The following is an 11,955-nucleotide window of genomic DNA, read 5'->3' as shown; positions in this document are numbered from 1 at the left end:
CGAGGAAGCCCCAAAAGTGCTTTAGGGCCTATAATATATAGGAAAAATAAAATGAACTAAAGTCGTCAACCGAAAGCACGGAAAGAAAAAAAAAGTCAAAGGGAGGCAAGAAAATAATTTTTCTAGTTAAACACGTAGAATATGACAAATGTAGAGTATACTCAGTACAGAAACGTTGAAATTTAGTTAACAATTTATGATTAAGTTTACTCCTATTTGAAAAAATATATTTTGATATTTAAACATACTCGTGCAAATTATAACCCCAAGTCGATCCATGCGAAAAAATTGAGGAATGGTGAAGAATGAATTAAATTAAAGCAGAAAACGAGGAGTGGTTTGGGAGGATTAATGTAAATTCGCCTTAGGGGAAAAATTAATGATGGAACATAGGCCGTTTGCATGACGACGTTATTTAATTAAAAATACCAAGTTTAATGCTTCGCGGATTCTAGTGGTTGTAGATAATGACAAATACAAGAATTGTAATTTTGCCCGGAATTCCGCAGTTAAATTGCAGAATCATTTATTTCCTTTTTACTCACTTTATGACTGCAGTTAGCAGAAATAGATAAACTGAATATTCTGTGGTTTTAAGGAGGAAATAATTCTTCCGGTCTTGATCTCTGCTCTTTGATTTTCGAGACTGATACTGATATAAGCTGACTTATTCAGTAAATAAATGAACCAAATGATCTGCGTTTTCCGCTATGGGTAAAAAAAAAACTTCTTCCTGTCTTGATCTCCGATCTGCTCTTTGATTAGAATGGTGAGAATTACTGTTATGAGCTGACTTATTCAGTAAATGAATTAACCAAATCTGATCTGTGCTTTCTATGGGTAAAAAAAAAAAAAAAAGATCTCTGCTCTTTGATTTAGGATAGATACTGGTGTAAGCTGACTTATTTCATGCCGAAGTACATGAGCTGCTTTCTCTCCAGCAGTGTCTTTCGTTCAGTTTTAAGGGGTTCCGAGCTAAGTGGTTAAACAAATATACGAGAGATTGATGAGCTTCGAACTTTGAAACTCAAACTAAACGAACAGGTTACTAACATATAATTATACGCTTTATCTTTCCTTGATCATGTTAAACTCAGTACTGAAGAGGATATTCACGTACTACTCAAGCCTTTTGTGACTTTAGGGCCGCTCTGATTCAGATATATTGATTTTATCAAAAAAGATCAACCTGTCAATCAAGAAAATAGTGAAGAATGATTACTATGTTTGAGAACACCGCAACACGCGATTAAAAAAAAAAAAAAAAAAAAAAAAAGAAAGAAAGAAAAAAATTATTATTATATAAAATAATAATGCTGCAGATCGCATATATGATGTGGCGACTGCAAAGAATATGTCTAAAACTACACTTTGCTTGTTTATTTTTTGATTACACAAGAGATCAGAGAGCATATGACTTTTTAAAAATATTTTTTGTTACTGCAAATTTAAAACTGCTTATACCAATTCCAAAATATTTTTTAAATTTATTTTTTCTAATTTCCTTCTTTGTGTGTTTTAAGCTGCTTTTGTGTTTCAAGCTGTTACAGAACAAATTTCAGTATATCTTTGCTGGATTCAGTTATGGAGAGCATATGTCATCCTCGGGAATCTATGGTCGAAATTCGGTCGTTCGGTTCTCGCTTCCACAGAATTGTACTTTTGGGTTCACGAGGAAGGTGGATAGTATGACCTGTTTAGAATTGCTATCGTAGAAAGTTCACAGAAAAATTAGAATTCAAAAACTAAAATAGGCATTATAACTTATTCATATTTTGCAATTAAGTCACTCGATTGTAATGTAATACTTTTTGGTTTTCAAAGAATGGACAGAATGCAAAGAAATTAAAAAAACTCGCGATGCTGGCTTAACATTTATTTTCAGTGAGCTATCATGTAAGTTGAAAATATGCTGCTCCAATATGGAATTATGGAAAATATCAAAACAAACAATACATGTCGTTCCTTATTGTAAGTCAATAATAATCTCTGCAGGGTGAATTACAATTAAATCCACCGGTTGGAACTCAACAAATGATATAGAATTAGCGAGCGGTAGTATTTCAATAGCTTTAACTTTGCCGTATAAAGCTTAAATTGAATTTCAGTTGAAAGAAGACATTCAGCATATGATTATATATTCCCTCAAAGTCAATAAAATAATTTAAACATTTACCTACTGTTTCTTCCTCTTTGTTTATCTACTTAGTGCAGGAGTCTTGGGGAGCTCTAAATGGCAATGGTTTCGCAGTATTGAACAGGCAACCGGTGTAGGCACGTATGGTAACTCGCATGAACTTCCGAGCATGTCCCCACAGTGTTTCATAAGGTACAATGGCTAAAAATGGCTTCAAATATCTGAAGCTATCACGATCTTATCGTATCTTATATTGTCATGGCGACAAAGATATTGAAAGCTTTGCAGATGTAGATCTTCACCTATTTCAAAAAACCGGTTGTCGGTATCTGTAATCAGAAATCTGAGACCGATTGGAATTGTGGGGGACTAAGTGTTTTCTCGTTAAAAATTCAATATACACTTACCCAGATATCTTGCCAGCGCAGGTCATCGCTCAAATTAGTATATTAAGATATTAACTTTTTGCGAACTAATTAAAACCACGAACAATTTACAGCTTACAACCCACAACTCCCTTCGGTCTCAGATTTCAGATCTCCGACCGACGACGTTTTTTGAAATAGGTGTATGTTTCTAGCATATATGGAGAGGATGATAATACGTTTGCACGTTTGCTCCCTTGCACACATTCTATTGTTCAGTTAATTAGCACCAATTGTCTTACTATTCTCATGAGGGAATATAAATGTTTCAAACGAGAAAGAAAATTCGCGAAGCATTGTGGTAGTAATGACGCCATCATGTAAACGTCCTATATAATAGCTCTATTTATTGGAATTGAAATGACAATTCAATTCCCATGACACTACACTTATAAACGTGTGATCTTGAAACGATTCACATGACATATGTAATCAGTGCAAGAACAGCTGGACAAGTAACTAAAATGTGCTGATTAAGTTTGGCCGTTTCAGGAACTAAGTATTTCAGCCATAAGGCCGATTTACACGGTACAGCTTTTGCTTACAGCTGTCGCATTGCGTCGTGTAAATCACAACTTGCTCACAACTATTGTGTACTAAACAAAACAAAAAAAGTCGTAGGCTTTTAAAACTTTACGGCAACCGTAGCAGAAAATTGGCCACAAAATGGCGGAGGACGCAGGCAACGAAGTGCTATAGAAAAATATGAAGAGATAGATAAAGCCTTTAGTTTTAAAGAAACAGAGAGCCGATAGGCTCATGTGGTGGCGAGGAGATGCTGTTTAACTGCCGTCACGAGGAATACAACGATTTTTAGCAAATATGCAATTGAGTAAACCGAGAAAATTACGACACACGATTTTTTGTGATCGTAAGCTAAGCCGGAGTTGCGCGCGTGTAAATAACCGCTAAAACGATGTCCGCTAAAACTCGGTTGTGTGCAAAAGTTGTAAGGCAAAGTTGTACCATGTAAGTCGTCCTTCAGACACTTGATAATTTTAATTTTCTTAAGAATAAAAACGTTTTTACTGAATTTTTAATGAAAGAGACTGGAATTTTAAAGACTTACTCGGTTTTTAAGTCAAAAGGAAAAAATTTAAATTTAGATAAGAATAATGAATTATTAAAGAAAGGCTTAAAATTACTCAGTGTCATTCAATCTATTTTTTCTTTTAAATATATGGATCTATTTTCTCTTTTCTCAATTAATTAGTTCTTAAAAGATGGAGATTTGCAGTTAATTAATAAAAAGTAATATTGGAATTACTTGATCTTTTTTTTTTTTTTGTTGTACAATTGTCGATAAAAATCTAGTAAGCTCCTCTCCAATATGTCTTTCTATAATGATGTCAGTTTTCGTTCCCACGCGAATATAACATGTTGCCAAGTGTCAAAACTCACAGGACAGAAAGAATATTTACATTAGTTTGGAAAGTAGTATAGGGAATGGGGGTTCCAGCGCAATCTCAACACGGGCAAGACCCGTGTCAAAAATCCACCTACGGAAACAACCCACTCCAAGTGTGGTTGGGGGCAACAGCGCAAATATGTTAGTCTATATATGGAGTGCGAAGAATGTAAGAGAACTTTTAAGAAAGAAGCGGATTTGAAAAAGCATTTGAAAATGAAGACGAGGTGTATGAGCAGTTATGATTGTGGATGTGGTAAGAAGTTTGAGACTAAGGTTAAATTGTTTTGGCATTGTCAGGACTGTGAGTACGACTACGACGACTTAAAAAGTGCTTGGTATTAGGTATAAAATATTTCCTATTATATACATGGAATCCCAAAGCAACTTCAGCACGGTGCCAATACCCGGTAACGGTGAGATTGACGTTAGACAGTTTTGGCGTCAGTCAGAAAGGAAGGTTAAAAGGACTCTCCGAAAAGGTATAGAAGAATTAGGAGCCCTGAAAGCGAGCATAATGGTAGAAGTAAGTTTATCAAAAGACGAGGTAATGACGACAGCAATGTTGCGATCAAAGTCGTTAGTGATATTAGAATCCACGAATCTGGATAGGTCACTCAGTGAAGCCTTAGAAGCGATAATGGAGTCGCTGTCTAACTACACGAAAGAAGGATCGGGTTGGACAGTAGAGGAGGTTGAAGGAATAGAGATAAGTATAGCCAGGTACGTACCCATACGAGGGGGGAGTTACGTACCGCTACCAACGTGGGTAGAAAGGAAGAAGGCTATTGTAAACGTGAAGAATGAAGACAATCGATGCTTTATGTGGGCAATCAGGTCTGCACTGTATCCAGCAGAGAAGGATCCCTGTAGGACAAGTAAGTATCCCACAGATGATTTAGAGTGGGATGGTGTGGAATTTCCCATGCAGTTGATAGACATCCCCATATTTGAGGAAATAAACGATCTAGCAATTAACGTTTACGGAGTCAGAGAGCAGACGATAGTACCGTTAGTTCTGTCAAAAAGTAAAGGAGAGCGCGTACATTTATTCTACCACGGCGGACACTACTCATGGGTTAAACACATTAGCAGACTATTCTACAGACATACTAAGCACAAAGGCAAAAAGTACTTCTGCGACTGCTGCTTGCTGTCATTTACATCCTTAAATACCCTAAAGAAACACGATGAGATCTGCCGCGGAGTCGAAGAAGTGGCGCAACGGATCCAGATGCCCACCAACAAAGAGCTTTCATACGCAGACCATCAAAAGCAGATGCAAGTGCCTTACGTGATATATGCAGACTTCGAAGCGTTGATAACTAAGGAAGAGCAGAAACGTGGTGCCACGAATAAGGTAGGATTACACGAGATCTGCTCCTTTGGTTACATAGTAGTCAGATCAGACGGTAAAGCAAACCCTCCTGTGATTTACCGAGGTAAGAACGCAGCTAATGAGTTTCTAGAAGCATTGCGAGAAGAGGAGGGGGAGATTAGAGAACAATTAAGACGTCCAAAGAAGATGGAATTTACCAAAGAGAACCAGGAGGCTTTTAACAAGGCAAAAAAATGCCACATTTGCCAACATACGCTTCTTCAGTTTGGAAGACGAGCCAAGAAAGCGTGGGATGAAGATGGAAAGTATCTAGGAGAAGCTCATTTTAAATGCGGGAAGTATGCTAAGAAAGGTGAGAAGCCGGGAAAGCCCTCCACGCACTGCATTCACTGCCACAAAGCATTTGTTGAGGATTTCTATGTGGATAAGGTTAGGGATCACTGCCACATCACGGGTAAATACAGAGGAGCGGCTCATTGGAAATGCAATATAAACTTCAAAGTAGATCCAGAAATGGAAATACCCGTATTCTTTCACAATTTAAGGGGTTACGACAGTCACTTACTTTTACAAGGAACAGACGGTTCCGAAGTAAAGTGCATACCCAACAACAAAGAAAGGTACATGTCCGTAACTGTGGGCAAGCTGAAGTTCTTAGACTCGCAGCAGTTCATGGCGGACTCCTTAGCAAACTTGGTTAAATACAACACGGAGTTCCCCATTTCCAGCCAATACGGCGCGGAAAGGAAAGGAGTGTACCCATACGAATACATGGACTCCTGGGATCGATTCAAAGAACCCCTACCACCCAAAGATCGCTTCTACAGCACCCTAAACGAGTCTGGTATAAAGGATGAGGAGTACCAGCATGCGTTAGACGTGTGGGAAAAGTACTCCTGTGAGAACATGGGCGACTACCACGACATCTACCTAAGGTCTGACGTAGTGCTGCTTGCAGATGTTTTCCAAAGCTTCAGAAAGATGGCTATGGAATATTACGGATTGGATCCCGCTAATTTCTACACGGCTCCTGGGCTCAGCTGGAGTGCTTTGTTAAAGAAGACAAATGCGCAGTTGGATCTCCTAACGGAGTACGACATGTATCGGTTTATGGAAGACGGTATCCGCGGCGGCGTATGCGGGCCCAGCCGACGTTACGCCCGCGCAAACAACCCCTTAGTAGAGCACGACCCAGAGAAACCAACCACATACATTTACTACCTGGATGCGAATAACCTTTATGGTTGGGCAATGTCACAGTACCTACCTGTGAGAGACTTCGAATGGGATCCAGTGAAGCCGATAGACTTCTACATGCAGGTAGGAAAGGAGGAAGACAAGGGTTACGTTTTAGAAGTGGATCTAGAGTACCCAGAGCGCCTACACGACGAACACAATGAGTTCCCCTTAGCACCAGAAGCGATAGAGATACCATTTAAGCAGCTAAGTCCGCTGCAGAGGAAATGTGCCCTGGTTACAAACCGTACAGGAAACTAACTATGAACCTGATGGATAAGAAGAAGTATGTGGTGCATTACCGCAACCTGCAGTTCTATGTGCGCCACGGCTTACGCGTGAAGAAGATCCATCGCGTCTTGAAAGTTCACGCAGGAACCCTGGATGCGCCCCTACATTGACTTTAACACGCAAAAGCGTACCGCAGCGAAAAATGACTTCGAGAAAAACCTATTCAAACTGATGAACAACAGCGTGTTCGGAAAGACAATGGAGAACATCCGCAAGCGCGTAAGCGTAAAAATAGTCAGCACCAAAGAGGAAGCAGAAGCATACGTGTCACAGCCAGGCTTCGTTAGATACGTAGAAATGCTGAACTTCTACGTGATTCACATGAAAAAGGCAAACCTCTTACTAAACAAGCCCGTTTACACAGGCTTTACGGTGCTGGATCTATCGAAGCTGCTTATGTACGAGTTCTACTACGATAAGCTTAAGCCAAAGTACGGAGACCGCTGTCGCCTCCTGTACACAGACACCGACTCCCTAATTCTAGAAGTGCAAACGGAAGACGTTTACAAAGACTGCCTCCCCGACATAGACGAGTACGACACCAGCGGGTACCCGAAGGAGCACTTCCTTTACTCTGCGAAGAATAAGAAGGTAATTGGGAAGATGAAAGACGAAATGTTAGGAAAACCCATCGTGGAATACGTGGGTCTGAAACCAAAGATGTACAGCGTGCTAAAGTTAGACGGCGTAGAAAAGAAAGCTAAAGGCGTAAAAAAGTACGTGGTTAAGAAGGACATTACGCATGAGTCCTACCTCAACGTATTACGAACACGCAAGGAACAGCGGCATAAGATGAACAGCCTGCGCAGCTATGGTCATCAGATACATAACGTCACGCAGGAGAAGGTGTCACTGTCTGCATTTGACGGTAAGCGATGGATGTGTGATGACGGAGTGCATACGATAGCATTCGGACATCACACGATAAGCAGTTCTTCTTTGACGAACCCACGCGTGGGACCATCATGAAGATAATACAAGATGGGCTGGCCCTTCTTAGCTATTACGCTTCGGATCTGGTAAGTTTCCAAAGACCAATTAGGATCCGTAGCTCTTTTGGATCCTCCTTCTAATTCACCCGGCTCATAGAGATATCGAACCGTGACATAGCCTAATTCTTTTTCATGGGGGAAGACCGCCCTCGAACTTCTGACGTAGGACTTGTGTTCCACGTATTTCTTTTTTATGGCATCCTTGGGTTTCATTCCCGTAGCCCTGGCCGCCTCGTTGTTCAAAGCCAGCGACGACCTGGGGGAGCCTCTGGGTCCATTCCCTGTTGCGTTTGGAGGGATCTTCCAGCTCTTTCCAATACTGGTACCCAAAGAGACGCTCGGCCAGGGTCTTATTGAATCTTTCGACGATGCTCTGACCCCTGTGGTACTCTGCTTCGGCTCTCCTAATCTTAGTGTCGTGGTCTTTCATGATTTTGGTAACCACGCCCATGAACTCCGTCCCCGCATCCACTTGCAGCAGCTTAGGCCATTTCAAGACGCGCTTATAAATCCTACCTAGGGCTTCTGCGACTTCCCCAGAATCCTTGCTGGTTATAGGTTCGGCGTCCTTGTATCTGCTTGCGATATCGACTACGGTCAAAGCGTACCTATAGGTCTTCTTTCTCACCTTATCGTGCGGCAAGAAAAGCAAATCCGCTTGATGAACTTCATTGGGGGTATTTACGGTAAAGCTGGGCCTGGGAATGTACTTGGGCACGGGAAGATAAACCTGCCAGAGGGTTTGTTTTTTCAACCAGTTCTTAGCTGTTTCGCCTGATACCCTGGCCGCGGTCGCGAGTTTCTTGATAGCTGACGCTCCTCTCCAATAGCCTTCCGGCCCATAGTAAATCCTTTTGAGTTTGTCCTCTACGCGACCCATTATATGAATTCCAAAACAAGATTGATCTTACGTCCGTTAAAATCCACCGTCTTTCCGTCCACTTTAATGGTGATGTTTATGCTTTCTACCAAATTAGACAAGTCATAGCTCAAAGAAATGGGAGTGTATTCTACTGGGTCAAATGGATTACCTTTGGGTAGAAACTTGGACATGAGAGAAGACTTTTCTCCATTGTTGTAACTATGGACCAAGTCGCAATAGACTTCGTAAGAGGATGCGACTTTCCATTTCACAGGTATGGCTGTGTCGGTAATTGTCTTGCCCGAGGCACATAATAAAGATCCCAGTGGGTCAGACTTTCCAAAAGTCATTGAATAATTCGACATATTATGTTTGAGGGTCATTTCGTGCGGCAATCCTGTGGTGAGAGTATAACCGTGTTTTGCTAATTCCTTAGCAAGGGTGATTGGTGTGTAATGTCCATCGGGCAGCAATACGCCTTGATAATTGCCGCCGCCTTTATGCTCAGTGATCAAGGCATTGACTAAATTATACCAAGAATTGTACAAAGAGCAACTAACCAGCCGAACCTTATAGGCTTTAATGGGGGGATTCAAATAAGTGGTAAAGTTATTCTTGTCGCTTTCCAAAAAGACGATCATATATTTCAGGAAACACAGTTTCCTTCGTTAGAGCAGATACGCCAAAGCTACGCCTCCTGCCAGCCCTGCGACTCCTACAAAGACCAGCTCACTATCTTTTTGTTTCTTAGAAGGCTGATAGTAATTCTTAAACTGAGGCCTTCTTAACCCCGTTAATGCCGCGGGGTGTGCTTGCGCATAGAGCTTAAAGGCGTAGTCTGTATTTTCGAAGTTCTTATCCGCCTGCATTTTGTCTTGGTAATTCTTATCCAACCAATCCCTGTAAGCTTGTCTTTTTTCATTCCAAGCCGCCACGTCCCTTTGATATTTCTCCAGCGCTAAGTCGTGTCTCTTCCTTTCGGCGGCCAAATCTCCGCTTTTGTCGCCTCTGACTAATCTATCCAAATATTGACCACCATAATTAGCTCCAGTGAATGCTAAAGCTGCAATAACTCCACCTGCGACCACGCTAGCCATTATATATATTAGAAAATCACAGGGATTTTCACGAGTTACGTCGTTGGCAGGTACTTTTCCTTCCGTAGGTAATCCTTTACCATGATAGCTCCGCCTACGGCAGCGGTCATTTTAGCAAAATTAGCGAAGCTCTTGCTTGGGTCTTCAGTAAAGCCTTCTTTGAGCACTTTCTTACCTACCCAACCAATACCCGCAACGATGGAAGTAATGATAGCTGCTTCTTCAACAGTTTTCAATAACGCGGTTGACATTATATTACAGAGCGAGAAGATTATTACTCCATTTCAGGGATCTTGCTTTTTCTAACCTCCACAGGTGCGTGCACGGGCGCGTGATATGTTGGTGGTTCTACTTTTGGCTTCGTAGCCCGCCATTGTAAGTAAAGGCTGCCTGCTGCTATAGCGACTCCTAACGCGCCAATGACGTACCCAGGATTCCAAAAGGATTCCTCTTCTCTTTCCTCCACCTTTTCTTCTTTTTTGGCTTTGTTCTTCCTATTCATCTCCGCGAGCTTCTTCCCCGCGGCAACTCTGCCTGGAGATTTAGCCTTGGTAATCTTTTGCTCCTCTTGGGGCTGCTCTACCTTCGACTCTGATTCCATTTATATCTAAGGACTTGAAGGACTTGATAAGTAACTTAATAGGACCTGAGCAAGTACTTAAGGACGACTTGACTAAGTACTTGAGGACGACTTGACTAAGTACTTAAGGACGACTTGACTAAGTACTTGAGGCGACTTGATCAGGTACCTCAGCAAGTGCCGCCTGAAAGACCTTTTCAACTTCTCTGTCCTTTTTGAAGTCCTTCCAAGATGTTCCGAAGGAACCTAGTACCTCCTTCAAGTCGACGTGCTGAGCTACGTGAAGTGCCGCAGAGGCGACTGCCATTAACTTACCGCACTTCAAAGACAACCACCCACAGGTTATCTTAAGTTCTTGGGATATGACATAGTCATCTCTTATGTCCTTCTGTAGTTGCTCCACGTCGTCTATAGGCAGTGCAAGTCCAAGCAATTTAGTGGCAAGTCGGATAGCGGAGTCTGCTACGGCGTCCGTGGTCTTGCTTGCAAGGGCGGCCTCGTACCTCTTATGGAACTTCTTAACCTCCTCTTCTGACAACTTATTAACCTGCTCATGGGTAAGTTCCTTGCCTATCATTTCTTTGCACTTCCCAGATGACACAAGGATGTTAAGTTGTTCCTTGAGGTTACTTTCATCTAGCTGTGTGGGGACTTCATCTAAGAGCTGCTCAATCTCCATATACATTAGGAATCATAGATTCCAACCTCGTACGGAAACCTCAAAGAGAAGATCATTTTGGAATGTTGGTGCGCTTTTAAATGCCGCATGTATTCGTGCAGCTGTTCCTTGCTTATCTCGCCGCCGTAGTCGCTTAAGATGGTTTCCAGGTCAGACTTACTGGGTGTATAAAATACTACGAGAGAGCCTATGTTTTCCCTAAAGGGTTTAGAGACACTGGTAAGCTGCTGGGAAAGCAACCAAACGCTGATATTGTCGTGTCTGCCGCTGAAAGCGAGTTTCACTAATTCGGAGGTACGCTTTTTTACGTCGTCCCCACAGGCAATGTCATCCAGTATGAGTAAAGTCTGTGTATCTTTAGGGAATTGCTTGTGCCAGAACTTCAAATGGCTGGATAACTCGTTAGGATCTAAGATATCTACGAAGAAGTCGTCATCGTTCACGCCTATACCAGTCCAGGTGCGGTTGTTCACGTAGGTGGGGCATAATAGCACTATGTAGTCAAAGCGGTATCTAAAGGGTCCTAATAGCTGCTCTACCACGAACTGCGTTTTACCGCAGCCGGTGGGTCCTACTATCAGAGCGTTACAAGGTATGTGATCTGGGTCCATATATAGATGGACCCAGTGGAAGCAGTAAGAAGGATTGTCGCCGACGCAAAAGATAAAAGAGACACCATAGAAATGCAAAGGGAGGAGATAGACCAGTTAAAAGAGCGCGTACAGGAATTGTACGATGAAATGTGTGGTCTGAAGCGTGCAGAACGGTTTGGCGCGCTTTTGACAGTGGCGAGCTGGGCTAAGGAGTCCATTAAGGACTTCATTCGATATCCCCCATAGATATATGGACTGCATTACGTGCGAACTACCTGCTGACTGCATCATCGTTACCCCTCCGACGCCTCGTAAG

The sequence above is a fragment of the Actinia tenebrosa genome, unplaced genomic scaffold, assembly GCF_029948245.1.
Source record: "Actinia tenebrosa isolate PJP-AT-01 unplaced genomic scaffold, QUT_ActTen_1.0 PGA_scaffold9__36_contigs__length_13948895, whole genome shotgun sequence".
NCBI classification, from domain to species: Eukaryota; Metazoa; Cnidaria; class Anthozoa; order Actiniaria; family Actiniidae; genus Actinia; species Actinia tenebrosa.
The sequence above is the reverse complement of the archived record's forward strand: the minus strand, read 5'-3'. Positions refer to the sequence as shown.